Source organism: Lepisma saccharinum, chromosome 27, assembly GCF_977018435.1.
Source record: "Lepisma saccharinum chromosome 27, izLepSacc3.1, whole genome shotgun sequence".
NCBI lineage: Eukaryota > Metazoa > Arthropoda > Insecta > Zygentoma > Lepismatidae > Lepisma > Lepisma saccharinum.
This window is the reverse complement of record NC_139255.1, coordinates 23,403,244-23,410,896: the sequence shown is the minus strand read 5'-3', so window position 1 is coordinate 23,410,896 and position 7,653 is coordinate 23,403,244.

Below are 7,653 nucleotides of genomic sequence, written 5' to 3'. Positions count from 1 at the left end.
GCGACTGAACGAGTATTAAATAGAATGTAAATTAGGAGAGTCATATTTGTTGAAAACGTGTTTGGAGGTGGGGTGGTTATGATTGTTCCGTCAAAATCTATTCTCGCTTCAGGTACAGAAATCCCTAGCTGTGTTTGGATATCCTCGCTCGCGTTTCTAGCCTGAATGGGCGTGACTTTTCAAGCGCGCGGTTTTCAAACCTAGCGCAATGCACAAAAGAAAATCGTAACTCGATAACCATTCTCGTAGAAAGATCAAATCGGCTTTGGTTTCTTTCTTTAAGATATTGCTTTTACAGGAGGTAAAATGTATACATTGTGCCTCTCAATAATGAGTGTTAAAGAAAGAAGAAAATCGAAATTTTAAAAGAAATGTTTTCGGGACGTCCCTGTGACTACAACAATAGACCGTAGTGAATGAAAAAGTGTAGTATGTAGCAGTGGTACATTTGTACAAAGTTGTAATGTTTCGTTGAAAACACATTGATACTTTTTGGAAAGAAAATTATAAGAATGTATGAGGGACAGTATTGCCAGCTTACGGAAAATATTTCGCTTCTAGCATCGGTTCTGTATGAACGCCGGACCCTAATTGTCGCACATTGTTAAAGTGTTATTTGTCCTAATTATTGCATGTAAATGTGAGACGCATCATAAAATGTCCGTGGTTGAGGAGTTATAGGGTACAATTTTGATATAGGTACAATTTCGATCATCCGAAATAAATACGGCGATATATCGCTTTCCAAGGCTGGCAACCCTGTTAGGAAATATGGCGGTGAATGTCAGTTCCACGCTTGTTGCTGCGCAGTACATATTGGTTGTTTTTCAAGAAGCAGTCACCTTCAAAAAATTTCTGTTCCATGAAATGTAAGTGCACTGATAGGTTGTTCCTGCACGTTTTAAATTTTGGTTAATTGTTTGCAAGAACATACTGTTTGAGCAATGATTGAGAATGCACCGAATGCCTCTCCAGTCTTTCTTCCAACACTTCTTAGGGTGGTGTCACCATCTATTGATATATTATGGAAGTAATATAATATTTTCGAAAGTGCTCCGTATGGTACATTTTCGATCATGCTGAAAGGTACAATTTGGATCACATGATACAACTTTAATCAGTGTAGATGAAAAATGTAAATGCCAAGTTTGAACATTTAGTGCAGTGGTGTGCCCAAGGGGGAGTTGAGGGGGGTTTATAACACCCCTTTGGCCCAGAATGTTTTATAAAAAAAACGAAGTCAAAGATAGGAAAATATGGCAAAATGAGGGGAAACTACCAAAAAATGCCTAGACTATGTAACCCCTCCTTTTCGAAAATCCTGAGCACGCTACTGATTTATTGGCTTTAAACTTCTATATTCTATTATTTAAGTTATAAAGAACCTATTAAGAAAGTATCAAAGTTTCATTTCATGTCTTATTATAATAGTAAAACATAGGTTATTTATTACTATTTTAGAGATGCCTCGCAAGAAGAAGGACAAGCAGTGTTACTTGAAGTAGTGCCAAGAGGCTATGTGTGAGGCTGTGAAATCTGTGATGGAAAACCATTTCTCTGTAAGAGAAGTCTCTGAACTGTTCGATATTCCCTTTTCTACTCTCCATAGCAGAGTGCTCGGCACTTGCAGACAGGATGCATTTCTATTGAACAGCCAAGAGGACACCCAATGGTACTTTCTCCTGATCAAGAATCAATACTGGCAAGTATATTGTTATACATAGATCAAAGAGGACTTGGTTCGACACCACTCGAGGTTAGAAAAGCAGCTTTTGATTTTCCTGAGATGAACTACATTCTTCATCAGTGGAAAGACAATGCTGTTGCGGGAGTTGACTGGTTTAGAGCATTCTTGCGACGTCGTCATGAGTTAAGTGTAACGAAACCAGAAGGTTTGAGCAGGACTAGGCAGAAGGCTTGAATGAAAATGCAAATACAAAGTAATCTTCAGTTCTCCACGATGTTTTAAAGAAAAGTGATGTCCTTTTGAAACCAGAACGTATCTACAATATAGAAGAAACTAAATAATCGTCCACATAAAATAGTGTTTCAAAAGGGGAAAAAAGATTTAGTTGCATTGACAAACAAAGAACGTGGGGAAAATGTTACTGTAGCGGCATGTTGCAACGCAGCTGGCAATTTCATACCACCTTTTGTCGTATTAAAAGCAAATAAAATAACATCTGAATTTAAGGATCACTTACCAAAGGGATATAAGGTGCAGATCAGTGAATCTGGATGGATGAATGAAGAATTATTTTTAGTAGACCCAAATGGACAGTTCTACGCCCGAAAGTGGGGCTCGGTGGGGCTCGCCTTAATGGCTTGCTCTTGTAAGGCATAAGCCCCATTTTCTCGCAGTGTTGCCAACACCTTACTCGAAAAAAATCACCAAGGTTTTTTTCTTGGTCTAACCTAACCTAAAGCAAGGAGCTGGCAACCTTGCTTGAGGCTTGCCTTACAGTGCATAAAGCAATTTTTGCCAACCTACTGGTACTTTTGCCATAGCCTTTTACAAAAAAGAGAGAGGAGAGAGAGAGAGGGGGAAGAGTTAAACAACCGACAGTGCTGCCAACACCTACCTACAGCCCTTCTTCTTCTTACTTGGCAAGGGCTACCTTGCTTGAGGCTTAGCCAATTTATATACTGGCGTAACATACACTGGGCAAGGAGAGCCGGCAACAAACACACACACTGCCGTAAAAGAGAGAGATGGATGGATGGCAACACAGTATGTGTGTGCGTGTGCGTGTATAATAATATGTAGCATTATTAACTAGAGTGTGTTGGCAACCCACTTACAACTAAAAAAAAAATAGATATGCCAACGTTGCTGTAAGATGAAGAGAGAGAGAGATTTAAAAGACCTATAGCTGGCAACAGTGGTGTACGATGTCCTCCCTCTTCTGTGTAATATGACATTATGATGTTACTGTAGTTTTTGACGAGGATTACGAGTTAACTAAAAAACCTGCAACTAGAGATAGTTGCCAGCACACACACACTGTTGTAAAAAAGATAAATGACTAAGGGCAACATTTCTGACTATTCACAATAACGAATGTACTTCCTGTTTTTTCAAAAGCTAACAATAATGATGGAATTTCATGCTGACGCATTTATTTTGTTCAAAAATTCGTGTTCAGCACAAATGATACTATGTAATTTTCACATCAGCTCAGCCAACTGTTGAGAAATAATGACGTCAGGTAACAGCATTGGTGGGAGTAACGTGATGAATTTACGAAAGTAGGAAAATGACATTGCTAAAAATTGAAGTATAGAACTATTTTCTAGAGCGGATTTCTACTAGTCCACGTTGTTAACCTACATATTACTCCTCGACTAATAAAACTAGAAGCTCGAGGGCATCAGGTCCTATTTTTATTGTGAGCTGCAAGAAGAACATTGTGATTGTGATTGAAATTAACTAGCGTGAGTAAATTTGTTTGTTAGCTTGCATGAGTTGGCTTTGTGTTATATAAATAGGTAGTGTTGCTTCTGTGAGTTGATTCTGTAATAGCCAAACAGATGTAAAGGAATTGTAGATGAGAGGTAAAACTCTCTACAAAAGCTAAACAGTCCTTAAGCATATTGTGGAAGGAATATATACTCGCAGAGCACGCAAAAAGAGAGAGAGAAAGTATACAAGTTTTGAGTGTGTTGCATGTATCTCTCTTTTTTTTTCTTGCTTTTTTCACATATATATATATATATATATATATATATATATATATATATTTATTACATATTACTATATACATCAAGCATATGCAAAATAGCAATATGCGGGGTGTAAGAGGGCGACCTTCTGGTAAGGCACCCCAAGAGTCAACCGCACTTCCACCTAGTACACCCTGGACTGTAGAGTAACAAGGCTCTGGCGACTGGCAGACCAGTATAATTTTGCGTGAATTTGTTATATGCATCAAGCATACACAAATATAGCAATATGCGGGGTGTAAGAGGGCGACCTTCTGGTAAGGCGCCCAACAGTTAACCTCACTTCCACGTAGTACACCCTGGACTGTAGAGTAACGAGGCTCTGGCGTCTGGCAGACCAGTATAATTTTGCGTGTGTTAGCCTGTTTTTTTTTTTTGTGCGTTTGATATTTAGTGGAGGTACATAGTGTTTCGAATTTTATTATTATTTAGTTTTATACACAGAAAAGATATTAAACATAAAATTAAATAAAAATATATCTAATTATGTTCTTTTTATGACAAGTATTCACAAAAAAAATAGCAATAATGTGGTTTAAAGTTTTTTTACGTAATTGCTACGTAAACAAAATGGCCGACTTGCAATGAGTGTGTCAAAGTTTTTTTTAAGCCTAATTGCTACGTAAACAAAATGGCCGACTTGCAATGACTGTGTCAAATATGAATAGATTGAGAGATGGAAAGAGAAGTTAAATATGCTTAAATAAAGTGCTCCTCTGTGCATAGCACCTTACCATAAAAGCATATAGGAAAACTGCCATGTCGATGCATGAAACTTAAATATACATATAAAATTAAAATATTTGGTGCTGACCACATCACACATTGCTGACTTTGCATTGTACTTTCCTATATTCACATATGCACAGTAAGGCTAATCGGGACTAGGCCTACAGTTTTTTAAAGTAGGATCCGAACCACTATATACTTTTATCGGGTTCGAACCTAGGACCTTTTGATTACAAGGCAACAACACAACCACAGCACTATCGAACCCTAGTAAATATGTAGAAAAAAACAACAGTATATACATAATCCAAAGTTGCGTGGTTCTAGGCCCCATAGGAACCAAGAAAATCAATGTCTTGGAAAAACATCTTAAGATATTTGTCTTAATCTTTAAGAAAGTCGACTTCCGGTCTGTCAAGATGTTACTTCCGGTCTGTCAAGAAAATTTTCTTAAGACATTTGTCTTAAGATGTTTTTCCAAGACATTGATTTTCTTGGCTCCTAATTGACCTAGGATGATGATTTTAAGTTTGTTGGATAGGATTTGACGAAAACTATTCGACTAGCAAATAAAATTGATTCCACCCCCTCAAGTTTCGAAAATATAGACAATTTTTTTATTTTTTGTGAAACTTGATTTGCTGGCTTAGTTTTTACCCTATTTCGAAAATTTTAATGATATTTGATAAAAAATTGAAGGTACTCTGCAACCTATTGGAAACATAATGATTAGTGCTTACTGTTTTCGAGTTATTTTAAATTAAAATTTCAAGATGTAATTTCTAAGTTGTTTTGTAACTCGTAAAGTATGGGTCGTAGAAAATCTATTCTTGTTTTATCTGCTATTGCCCGACAAATACTATAAACACAAATAAATTTTTTAAAAAATGGAGATCGAAAATAATTTTGTTTTCTGAAAATAAAAAAAATGTGTATATGGAAAAAAAATACGATTGTGTAATTTTTTATGATGTATGTTTGCATGTAAAAAATAAATATACCTGAAAGTTTTAGAATTTCAAAATAGTTATATATATATATATATTTGCTATTATATCAGCCAAAACAATAGAATATATATAAACAAGAACATTTTCATAGTTTCACACCTCTACTAGAATGGTAGAAAAATATACTAATAGGTAATAAAATCTGAAGAAGATTCGTGTCTAGCAAAAATAAGCTAAATAGAATTACACATGCATACAATATTTATTGTGCTTTTCCTATCTACAATCATATTTTTCTTATATATTTTTTTATTTTTTTTATAGGGTTGATTAAAGTACATATTTGAGGAAGACAACACCACCCATATATAAATAAACCCCTCAAACTAACACTAATTAGAATTAGCTTACAAAATTTTTCTCATAAGGCATTTTTTATTTTGTAAACACACTACCACCAACAGATCACATATAAATAAACATACCCCGAAAAATAAAAAAAATGCGCTCCATGAAAAGTTGCCATGTTTACAAAAGAACCATATCAAGCAAACATTTTGCAAGACATTGTCGCACCTGCGTGCCAGGCAAGCATTTGGCTGCCACCGAACTATGTTCCGGATGCAATAAATATATCACAATTGCGTATGCCAAGAAGCATAAGCTTACTTGTCTAAGCGAAAGTACATCTGGGGCTCAGCCTTCGACCTCCACCAAGAGGAAGGCAGAAGCAGCCTCCATCAATGCACCACCCACCAAACGCGTCAAGCCTGCGATGAAAGCAGACCGGTCTGCTTTCGGAGGAATATTAGAAGATTATGTCCGATTGTCGGACGGCTCTTGCGATGTTCGTAGCTTTTTAGAGGAGAAGCGAGCAGAGATAGTTTCTATTCTTAGTAATGCACTGGCTACGCACTCCTCCACTAAATTCTACGGTACGCTATGTTGCACATACAAGAAACCGACCGATGAAAGATACACTTTCTTTCATGCAACGAAAGCAAAAACGCTGCATTTGGCGGATGGTGACAGCATTGGGGAAATTTACGACAAGTTTGCCGAAGAGCTGCTTGTTAAACAAGAGGAGCACGAGGCCACAGGCTCGGGCGGTTCCCTGTGTGGAGAACCCCATAAATTGTGTGTTACTTTTAATCAGTTTGCACCAATGTCCGGGTCTAGTTACGTCCCTCTACCACCAGATGTTGCAGCAAAGAAGGCTGTTCTGAATATTCAGAACAGGGATAACAAGTGCTTCGTCTGGTCGGTGTTGGCAGCATTACACCCCGTCGACTGGAAAAATCACCCGCATCGCGTTGGCCACTACGAGCAGTACGAGTCGGAGTTGGAGGATGCAATGGTGGGAATCGACTACCCGGTGGTGCTTTCGGATGTTGGCAAGTTTGAGGCACGTGCTCGCAACTTACAATTAGCCATAAACGTTTACGGTCTCGCCGAGTACAAAAATGAGGTCCACCCCATCCGGGTGAGCAACGTGAGCAACAACAACGAGGTACGAGAAATCAACCTCCTGCTCATCAAGGACGAGACACAACACCACTACACCCTCATTCGCTCGCTCTCCCGGTTGGTGTCGAGTCAAAAAAGCAAGCATGATGGTAGCATAGAAATTTGTCGAAGGTGTCTGACCACTTTTGACAACCGACAACAAAAACACCAGAGCTTACAAGGAGAAAACATCGCTGCCGAAAAGCTCGCTCGCCACATGCGTTACTGCAGTACCAACAAACCTGCACGAACTATTCTACCCAATCCTGATGCGACAGAAAAATTTAGCATGCACAGCGCCATGGCAAAGCATCCTGCCATCATTGTAGCGGACTTCGAAGCCTTCCTCGAACCCCTCTCCATCTGCTATCCCGATCCCGAAATTTCTTCCACCACCCCTTACCAACTCCACGAGGCCTCGAGTTACGCCTACGTTGTGGTGCGGCGAGACCAACGTGTTGCCCCCGAGCCGTATGTCTATCGCGGTCCCGACCCGGTCAAGCACTTCTTGCAGAGGATGGTAGAGGAGGCCTAAAAGATAGGAAAGGTGTTGCTGTCCCCCAAGCGCATGCGACGACTTTCTCCTAAGAATAAGCGTAGGCACGAGGAGGCAACCAACTGCCCTGTTTGCAACTTGGTCTTCACCGACGATAACAGAAAAGTGCACCACCACGACCATTATGGTACTGGTAGCTACATCGGTCCGTGGTGCAACACGTGCAACTTAAAAGCTAGGGACCCGCGC